Genomic DNA, 11,040 nt, shown 5'->3' with positions numbered 1-11,040 from the left:
CACATGAGGCTACAGCCGAGAATCTGGTACCTGTGGCATGTGTGCTCCCAACACAACTCCCATCTTTAAGAAGTCAGCGAAACTTAATTTTACTATTCTACCTCAGGATGTGGGCATCACTGGCTGGGCCCAGCATTTATTACTCATCCCTAATTGCCCCTTCAGAAGATGGTAGTAAACCACCATCTCAACCTGCAGCAGTCCCTGAGGTGTAGATGTGGAGAGAGTTCCAGGATTCTGACCCAGCAACAGTGAAGGAGCGGCTGATATATTTCCAGATCAGGATGGTGAGTGACTTGGAGGGGAACCTCCAGTTGGTGGTGTTCCCTGGTATCTGCTGCCCTTGTCCTTCAAATGTTGTTGGTTTGGAAGGGGCTGCCTAAGGAGCCTTGGTGAATTCTTACAGTTCATCTTATAGATGGTACACACGGCTACCACTGTGCATCAGTGGTGGAGGGAGTGAATGTTTGTGGATATGATGCCAATCCAATGGGCTACTTTGTCCTGGATGGTGTTGAGCTCCTTGAGTGTTGTTGGAGCTGTACCCATCCAGGCAAGTGGGGAGTATTCCACCACACTCCTGACTTATGCCTTGGCGATGGTGGATAGAATTTGGGGAAACTGGTAAAGGGGTGGACTGGGGAGAGTTGAAAGCACTGACCACATGGACTGGGGAGAGGTCTAGGCCAGTATCCTGCCCTTCATGCACCTATCCATACATTATTTCTTTAGGCTTGATTTGATTTATCATTGTCACATGTATTGGGATACAGTGAAAAGTATTCCTTGCATGCTATGCAGTCCATTCATAGAGTACATAGGGGAGAGGGAACGGGAAGGATGCAGAATATAGGGTGTAAAGAATGAAATAGTGGTATGATGGGAAAATTGGTCAAGTATTTGGTACAAAATAAGGAACACTGACTCCGCATAACCTAAGACATGAATAAAACAGAGAAGGTCAAGACCTGATGAGGCTGATTCCACATGACCTAGTGATGTATGAGTGAGGCGAGATAAGGTCAGAAATGACAAAGTCATCGGCCTTCTTCTGTTCTATCAAAAGGACAAGATAAAAGTATGAATGATGAGACACAGAGGTCTCGGAGGTCTCTGGGTTATAACACAATTAATGATGTTGCTATTATTTCAATTACTAATTGAATTCCTGAAGTCATGTAAACTGATACGAAAAAGGTATAACTGTTGAATTGACCCTTTATGTAGGAGTGGACTTGAGAGCAGAATTAGCAAGTCGTAATGACGACTCTCTGAACTCAAGTTTTTGCCAATTCTGCGTGCAGCCCTTCAGAAATAAAGATAAGTTGTTTTGTTGGAACGAATTTTGTTGAGTCTCTCTACCACAGTCAAGAAGCAGGAAAAATTTCCACTTCAACAAAGGTAGGTCCGTTCAAAAGTCTGACAGCAGCAGGGAAGAAGCTGTTCTTGAGTTGGTTCGCGATCTCAAACCTTTGTGTCCTTTTCCTGACAGAAGAAGGTGGAAGAGAGAATGTCTGGGTGTGTGGCGTCCTTGATTATGCTGCCTGCTTTTCCGAGGCAGCGGGAAGTGTCAATGGATGGGAGGCTGGTTTGAGTGATGGATTGGGCTAAGCTGGAACAGAGGAAGCAGTAGTAGGGAAATTCAGACCTTTGAGCCTGCTCCACCATTCAATCGGATCGTGGCTGATCTCTTCTTGGTCTCAAATCCACCTCCCCATCTGTTCCCCATGTTCACGACCCTTCATAGTTTCTTGTGGTCTTGGTTCAAGCAGGAGCCATATAAAGCTGTGACACATCCGGAAAGGATGCTTTTTTTTTGCTCAGAAGCTGTTCCATTTTGTGTCCTCTCCCAGTTTCGATGATGGGTTATTGGTCGGAAATGTTAACTCTATTTTTTCCTTGCCCGCACGGTTGCAGCCTGCATATTGCTGAGTATTTCTAGCCTTTATTTAATCTCTCCTATCATCTCTTCACGTGGCTGGGTGTCAGACTGCCATTGACAATTGCTCCGCTCAGGATTTTGTATTGCTGAGACTGAGAGATAAAAGCGAGGGGTGACCTTGCTGTTGATGAATACGAGTTGTAATGTGTGTTGGGGGTGGTGGGCACTGGATTGGTGAGTATTCACACAGGCAGCAAGCAGCCATTGAAGGCAGGAACAGCCACCTTTAAAGTTGCCTCGGTGTTTCAGTGTGGTCTGCTGCTGCTATTTGGAACTAAGTGGTCCGGAAGCTGCATTGATTCAGGTGTGACAGGTGCATTGTCTGCTTTTTCTTTCCTGTCCCCCACCCCCGCTCCCTCTCCCTGTGCATATATTCGTGTGCGTGCCACCCCTGTGACTACTGTGGTTTCTTTGAATGCTTGCCGTCTGAAGAATTCGCCCTGCCTCAGTTCAGTAGCATTGTAGAACAAACTCCAGTCTGAGCGACCACAACGGCCTGTGAAAGAACAGGCCAGCGGGCTGTTGCAGTATAATCCGAAAATAAGTCGAGTTCGCAGTATCAAAAAGCGGTGAGTGAACAACTCTCCCCCTCTCATTCTCTCTCTTTCAAACCCCGTTTGCATTGAAGCCCACTGATTTTGGTAGCAGGGAGGTTAGGTCATTAAGTTTATTTTATTGTTCATTTATTATTGTCACGAGTAGGCTTACGTTAACACTGCAATGAACTTACTGTGCAAATCCCCTAGTCGCCACACTCTAGCACCTGCTCAGGTAAACTGGCTGTGCGAAATTCTCCCTATGCACCTAACCAGCACGTCTTTCAAACTGTGGGAGGAAACCAGAGCACCTGGCGGAAAACCATGCACACTTGGGGAGAACGTGAAGACTCCACACAGACAGTGACCCAAGCCGGAAATGGAACCCGGGTTCCTGACACTGTGAGGCAGCAGTGCTAGCCACTGTGTGCCGTCCCTCATGTCAGCTCTTGCCTCAGTTAGCAAGTGGAACTGCCAACAACTCAAGAAGCTTGACATTGGGTCAAAGCAACCGGCTTGATTGGCACCACCTTTGACACCCATTCCCTCTGTCACTGACACACAGTGGCAGCAATGTGCACTATCTACCAGATGCACTGCAGAAACTCACCAAGGCTCCTTAGGCAGCACCTTCCAAACCCACAACCACTGCTTTGGACACAGTTCAGAGAAGGTTTACTAGGCAAATAGCTGGTACAGGCATTGCTTAGATTTGTGTCTGTTGGTGTTTAGAAGAGTAAGAGGCGACTTGATTGAAACTTAAGATCCTGAGGGATATTGACAGTCTGGATGTTAAGAGGATACTTCCTCTTGTGGGGGAAGCACAAACTAGGGGTGACTATTTAAAAATAAGGGGTCATTTATTCAACACCGAGATGAGGAGAATTATTTTCTCAAAAGGTTGAGAGTCTCTGGAACCCTCTTCCTCAAAGGGCAGTGGAAGGAGAATCTATGAATATTTTCAAAGCAGAACCAGGTAGATTCTTGATTCATGAGGGGGTGAAAGGTTATTGGGGGTCAACAGAAATGTGGGGTTGAGGCCATAGCCTGATCAGCCACGGTCTGATAGAATGGTGGGGTGGTCTCAAGGGTAGAGTGGCTGACTCCTGCTCCTAATTTGTATGTACATACGCTGGTTCGCATGTATTGGTTTCTCATCAAACCATCCAGAATAACAAAAGATGATGGGCTGAACGGTTGGCACAGTGGTTAACACTGCTGCCTGTGTCTGCATGAGTTTCCTCTGGGTGGGATATGTTTCAAGTGCAGGTCAGTGGGACCAGGCAAAAAAATGGTTCGGCACAGACAAGAAGGGCCAAAAGGCCTATTTCTGAGCTGTAATTTTTTTCAATGGGTGCTTCGATTTCCTGCCACAGTCCAAAGATGTGCAGGTTAGATGGATTGGCTATGCTAAATTGCCCTTAGTGTCCCGGGATGCATAGGTTAGAATGATTAGCAGGCTAAATATGTGGGATTACGGGGGTAGGCCCTGGGTGGGATTGTTGTCGATGCAGACTAGATGGGCTGAATGGCCTCCTTCTGCAATGTAGGGTTCTATGAATGGCCGCCTCCCATGCTGTAACAATTTCTGTGATTTTTAACAAGACAAAGTTGCTCAGCCTTCAATTCAGAATGCTCAGCGAGGAGGAGGAGGTTTCTGCCAGGTGCGGGCGCCAGCCTCTGGCTGACCTTTGACCTGCCGCCCTTTGCTGACTGGTCAGTGGATCGTGACTGGCAGCAGCCTGGATGAATTGGAAGCTGGGAGTGGTGGGTAAGAAAGCAGTGAGCGCGCTCACCGGGTCCTGGAGTCTGCCTCGGTTTCCTGGCTGGCTCAACACAATGTCAGGGGAACCCTTCTCTCGCCTCGAGCCTGTGGTTCCCCTCCTCCTCGTTCTGCCTGCTAGTACGATGCCCCTCATCCTCCTGCGGTGTGCTCCATGCACAGTCACAGGTGCTGTTCGTGGTCCAGTGAGTTGGCCTTCCTCGGCTGCCGAGACTTTTGCCCATAATCCAGACTGGAGCTCCACTCACGTGGTTCTGAGGGATTGCATCAGGGTCACGGATGCCATCCCCAAGGTGGAATATCAATTTGAGGGCCACGTCAATCCCATTTGAGTTGGATGTCAAAAGCTTGAGTGGACGAAGTGCCATATTTGGCCATTGAGATTGACGTGCAGGTTCAGTTGGCAGTTCGAAAGGCAAATGCAATGTTCATGTCGAGGGGCCTAGAATACAGAGAAAAAGGGACGTACTTCTGAGGCGGTATAAAGCTCTAGTCAGACCCCATCTCGAGTATTGTGAGCAGTTTTGGGCCCTGTATCTCAGGAAGGATGTGCTGGCCTTAGAATGAGTCCAGAGGAGGTTCACAAGAATGATCCCTAGAATGATGAGCTTGTCGCATGAGGAACGGTTGAGGACTCTGGGTCTGAACTTGTTGGAGTTTAGAAGTTTTGGGGTGTGGGGGGATCTTATTGAAACTTACTGAGAGGCCTGGATAGAGAGGATGTTTCCATTAGTAGGAAAAACTAAAACCAGAAGGCACAACCTCAGGCTAAAGGGATAATCCTTTAAAACAGATGAGGATGAATTTCTTCAGCCAGAGTGGTGAATCTGTGGAACTCTTTGCCGCAGAAGGCTGTGGAGGCCAGATCATTAAGTGTGTTTAAGACAGAGATAGATAGGTTCTTGATTAATAAAGGCATCAGGGGTTATTGGGAAAAAACAGTTAGAAGTCTCAGAACACCAGGTTGAAGTCTACCAGGTTTATTTGGTAGTACAAGCTTTTGGAGTGCTGCTCCTTCTTCAGGTGAGCGAGGAGTTGTGTTCACAAACAAGGCATATATAGACATAAACTCAATTTACAAGATAACCTCTTTAACCTGTGTAAGTTCAACCTGTTCTTAAACCTCTGTCCACTCAATGTCTGTACCTTTAAGACTTGATTACCTGTAAAGACTTGCATTCCAACCATTACCTTGTAAATTGAGTTGTGTCTATATATGCCCTGTTTGTGAACACAATTCCCCACTCACCTGAAGAAGGAGCATCTCTGAAAGCTCATGCTACCAAATAGACCTGTTGGACTTTAACCTGGCATTGAGAGACTTCTTACCATGCTTACCCCAGTCCCATGCCACCCATGCTTCATTATGGGGAAAAGGCAGGAGAATGGGGATGAGAAAAATATCAGCTATGATTGACTCTGCTCTGCCATTCAATGGGCTGAGTGGCCTAATTCTACTCCTGTGTCTTTTGATCTAATGGACACACAGAATTTGACTTGATTTGTTATTGTTACATGTGTTAGTATAGAGTGAAAACTGTTGTTTCTTGCACAGACAAAGCATACTGCCATTGAGGGAAAGATTATTGTTGTCCCACTAATTCACTATATTCTATATCTCTTTCCTATACTCCATCTCCATCAGAGTAAATCTCCCTCTGTACTGTCCCCATGAAACACTCCCAGGACAGGTACAGCATGGGGTTAGATACAGAGTAAAGCTCCCTCTACACTGTCCCTATCAAACACTCCCGATGGCTGTCAAAGTGCTGCCTGTGGGAGCTTGCTGTGTGTAAATTGGTTGCAAATTTCCAGTCAAACTATAGCGTCTACACTTGAAAGGACATCAGGGGATGTTGTGAGCTAATGAAAGGTCACGATCAAAATGCAAGTTCTGTTTTACTTCCTTCTGATCCTCTCCAGTGGTACATTGTGGGAGGAAGGCAGGCAAGAGAAAGCAGAAGGTATGAGGGCACCGACAGAGCGGGCTCAGATCTGAGGAGAAAGGAGTGTGAGGGAGTACTGGAACACGGGTGAGAGGGAACATCCAGAGGGGAAAAAAAACCATTGCAGTAATCAAGACAGAGAGGGGGAAGTGTGTGTGTGGACAAGATAGGCAACGGTTCGAGGGGGTGCTGCCTAACTAACGTCAGAGTGCGGGGGATGTCCCCTTCCTCTGCCATTCCTGGAAACAAATTACAGACACTTCTGCTTATTGTTGTAGCAGCTGTTTGAGCTCAAGGGGCAATATCAGAGATCATCAATCAAGAGTAACTTCAACCCGATATAGCAGCAGTTAGATACAGAGTAAAACTTTCTCTACCCTGATCCTATCCAACACTTCCAGGACAGGTACACCATGGAGTTAGATACAGAGTAAAACTTTCTCTACCCTGATCCCATCAAACACTCCCAGGACAGGTACAGCACGGAGTTAGTTACAGAGTAAAGCTCCATCTACACTGTCCCCATCAAACACTTCCAGGACAGGTACAGCACGGGGTTAGATACAGAGTAAAGCTCCCTCTGCATTGTCCCCATCAAATCCAGAACAGGTATAGCATGGGGTTAGATACAGAGTAAAGCGCCCTCTACACTATCCCCACCAAACACTCCCAGGATAGCTACCGCACGAGGTGATACAGAGTAAAGCTCCCTCCACAATGTATCCTGAGGTATTTGTCCATGAGGCTGTAAAATTGGGTTCAGAAATTTGTGTGATTGCAGATTTAATTCTGCACAGGATGTCAGTTTGATGAATGTCTCTGGGCACTGCTGTCAGTCCGTGGAAGGAGTGGGCTGTGTGCGGAAACCCCGGCTTGCGTGCAAACATTTGACAGTACAATCAGTGTAATGTGGTGAGTCAAATCACTTCCCCTGTGAAAGCAGACACGTGACACTGAGTAGTTAACGGTTGAGCGAGAGGGGGAAGTTTCCACATTTGGGTTGCCTGCACTTGTGATGCCAGCGGTATGGGTGGCATTTGGATCTGATTATCACACGGCTGTTCTTCTGACTGGTGAATGTCCAGGGTATAATGCTGTGATTTATTTATTAATGTTGTGTGTGTGTGAGAAAAACTGATAGATACAACGTGCACAGAGAAATGGTATACATAGGTGTATATGTGTAAAAGACAGTATGCTGTGTTTGTGTGTGCAAGCCCTGCGATGTTAAGTGTGTGTGTTTAAAAGACTGTGAAATCTTGTGTAAAGGACAGTGTGATATGCTGTGTGAATGAAATGGTGTAGTATATGGTGAGTGTGTGTCCAAGATGGTGTGGTATACCTTGTGTGTGTGTGTGTGTGTGTGTGTAAAAGACAGTGTGATGTACTTGTGTGTGTGTGTGTGTGTGGAAAAGACAGTGTGATATACTCGTGCGTGTGTGTGGAAAAGACAGTGTGATATACTCGTGTGTGTGTGTGTGGAAAAGACAGTGTGATATACTCGTGTGTGTGTGTGGAAAAGACAGTGTGATATACTCGTGTGTGTGTGTGGAAAAGACAGTGTGATATACTCGTGTGTGTGTGGAAAAGACAGTGTGATATACTCGTGTGTGTGTGTGTGTGTGTGTGGAAAAGACAGTGTGATATACTTTGTGTGTAAAAGACAGTGTGATATACTCGTGTGTGTGTGTGGAAAAGACAGTGTGATATACTCGTGTGTGTGTGTGGAAAAGACAGTGTGATATACTCGTGTGTGTGTGTGGAAAAGACAGTGTGATATACTCGTGTGTGTGTGTGGAAAAGATAGTGTGATATACTCGTGTGTGTGTGTGGAAAAGACAGTGTGATATACTCGTGTGTGTGTGTGTGGAAAAGACAGTGTGATATACTCGTGTGTGTGTGTGGAAAAGACAGTGTGATATACTTTGTGTGTAAAAGACAGTGTGATATACTCGTGTGTGTGTGTGTGTGTGTGTGGAAAAGACAGTGTGATATACTTTGTGTGTAAAAGACAGTGTGATATACTCGTGTGTGTGTGGAAAAGACAGTGTGATATACTCGTGTGTGTGTGTAAAAGGCAGCGTGATATACTCGTGTGTGTGTGTGTGTGTGTAAAAGCGTGATATACTCTGTGTGTGTGTAAAAGACAGTGTGATACACTCGTGTGTGTGTGTGTAAAAGACAGTGTGATATACTCGTGTGTGTGTGGAAAAGACAGTGTGATATACTTGTGTGTGTGTGTGGAAAAGACAGTGTGATATACTTTGTGTGTGTGTGTAAAATACAGTGTGATATACTTGTGTGTGTGTAAAAGACAGTGTGATATACTCGTGTGTGTGTGTGTGTAAAAGACAGTGTGATACACTCGTATGTGTGTGTGTGTAAAAGACAGTGTGATATACTCGTGTGTGTGTGTGTGTGTGGGAAAGACAGTGTGATACACTTTGTGTGTGTAAAAGACAGTGTGATATACTCGTGTGTGTGTGGAAAAGACAGTGTGATATACTCGTGTGTGTGTGTGTGTAAAAGACAGCGTGATATACTCGTGTGTGTGTAAAAGCGTGATATACTCGTGTGTGTGTGTGTGTAAAAGCGTGATATACTTGTGTGTGTGTGTGTAAAAGCGTGATATACTCGTGTGTGTGTGTAAAAGACAGTGTGATACACTCGTGTGTGTGTGTGTGTGTAAAAGACAGTGTGATATACTCGTGTGTGTGTGTGTAAAAGACAGTGTGATATACTCGTGTGTGCGTGTGCGTGTAAAAGACAGTGTGATATACTCGTGTGTGTGTGTAAAAGACAGTGTGATATACTTGTGTGTGTGTGTGTAAAAGACAGTGTGATATACTCGTGTGTGTGTAAAAGACAGTGTGATATACTCGTGTGTGTGTAAAAGACAGTGTGATATACTCGTGTGTGTGTGTAAAAGACAGTGTGATATACTCGTGTGTGTGTGTAAAAGACAGTGTGATATACTCGTGTGTGTGTGTAAAAGACAGTGTGATATACTTTGTGTGTGTGTGGAAAAGATATACTCGTGATATACTCGTGTGTGTGTGTGTGTAAAAGACAGTGTGATATCCTCGTGTGTGTGTGGAAAAGACAGTGTGATATACTTTGTGTGTGTAAAAGACAGTGTGATATACTCGTGTGTGTGTGTGTGTGTGTAAAAGACAGTGTGATATACTCGTGTGTGTGTGTGTAAAAGTGTGATATACTTGTGTGTGTGTGTGTGTAAAAGTGTGACATACTTTGTGTGTGTGGAAAAGACCGTGTGATATACTCGTGTGTGTGTAAAAAAACAGTGTGATATACTCGTGTGTGTGTGTGTAAAAGTGTGATATACTCGTGTGTGTGTGTGTGTAAAAGTGTGATATACTCGTGTGTGTGTGTGGAAAAGACCGTGTGATATACTCGTGTGTGTGTGTAAAAAACAGTGTGATATACTCGTGCGTGTGTGTAAAAGACAGTGTAATATACTCGTGTGTTTGTGTGTAAAAGACAGTGTGGTATACTCGTGTGTGTGTGTATGTGTAAAAGACAGTGATATACTCGTCTGTGTGTGTGTGTAAAAGACAGTGTGATATACTCGTGTGTGTGTGTAAAAGACAGTGTGATATACTCGTGTGTGTGTGTAAAAGACAGTGTGATATACTCGTGTGTGTGTGTGTGTGTGTAAAAGACAGTGTGATATACTTTGTGTGTGTGTGTAAAAGACAGTGTGATATACTCGTGTGTGTGTAAAAAAACAGTGTGATATACTTGTGTGTGTGTGTAAAAGACAGTGTGGTATACTCGTGTGTGTGTGTGTAAAAGACAGTGATATATTCGTGTGTGTGTGTAAAAGACAGTGTGATATACTCGTCTGTGTGTGTGTAAAAGACAGTGTGATATACTCGTGTGTGTGTGTGGAAAAGACAGTGTGATATACTCGTGTGTGTGTGTGGAAAAGACAGTGTGATATACTCGTGTGTGTGTGTGGAAAAGACAGCGTGATATACTTGTGTGTGTGTGTGTGTGTAAAAGCGTGATATACTCGTGTGTGTGTGTGTGTGTGTGTGTGTAAAAGACAGTGTGATATACTCGTGTGTGTGTGTAAAAGACAGTGTGATATACTCGTGTGTGTGTAAAATACAGTGTGATATACTCGTGTGTGTGTGTGTGTGTGTGTGGAAAAGACAGTGTGATATACTTTGTGTGTAAAAGACAGTGTGATATACTCGTGTGTGTGTGTGTAAAAGGCAGCGTGATATACTCGTGTGTGTGTGTGTAAAAGCGTGATATACTCTGTGTGTGTAAAAGACAGTGTGATATACTCGTGTGTGTGTGTGTGGAAAAGACAGTGTGATATACTTTGTGTGTGTAAAAGACAGTGTGATATACTCGTCTGTGTGTGGAAAAGACAGTGTGATATACTCGTGTGTGTGTGTGTGTGTGTGTAAAAGACAGCGTGATATACTCGTGTGTGTGTGTGTAAAAGACAGTGTGATATACTCGTGTGTGTGCGTGTAAAAGACAGTGTGATATACTCGTGTGTGTGTGTAAAAGACAGTGTGATATACTCGTGTGTGTGTGCGTGGAAAAGACAGTGTGATATACTCGTGTGTGTGTGTAAAAGACAGTGTGATATACTCGTGTGTGTGTGTGTGTGTGGAAAAGACAGTGTGATATACTCGTGTGTGTGTGTGTGGAAAAGACAGTGTGATATACTTTGTGTGTGTAAAAGACAGTGTGATATACTCGTGTGTGTGTGTAAAATACACTGTGATATACTTGTGTGTGTGTGTGTGTAAAAGACAGTGTGATATACTTGTGTGTGTGTGTGTAAAAGAC

The 11,040-nt window shown here is 44.7% G+C and overlaps 1 protein-coding gene across 7 annotated transcripts in view; it reads left to right on the top strand.

Moving 5' to 3' along the window:
• The window catches only part of rxrba (retinoid x receptor, beta a), an 82,585-nt gene that overhangs the window by 12,125 nt on the left and 59,420 nt on the right, over positions 1–11,040 (top strand). The window contains exon 1 of one of the 7 annotated variants that reach the window (XM_080196287.1): positions 7,205–7,293. The exons of the other annotated variants lie outside the window; for them this stretch is intronic. The gene's annotated coding sequence lies outside the window, so the exon portion shown is untranslated. Of the gene's footprint in view, positions 1–7,204; positions 7,294–11,040 lie in introns of those variants that run through there. 7 annotated transcript variants of the gene reach the window in all.

Source organism: Carcharhinus amblyrhynchos, chromosome 9 (assembly GCF_965287045.1).
Source record: "Carcharhinus amblyrhynchos chromosome 9, sCarAmb.v2.hapA, whole genome shotgun sequence".
Classification (NCBI taxonomy): domain Eukaryota; kingdom Metazoa; phylum Chordata; class Chondrichthyes; order Carcharhiniformes; family Carcharhinidae; genus Carcharhinus; species Carcharhinus amblyrhynchos.
This window is presented reverse-complemented; position numbering and strand designations above follow the sequence as displayed.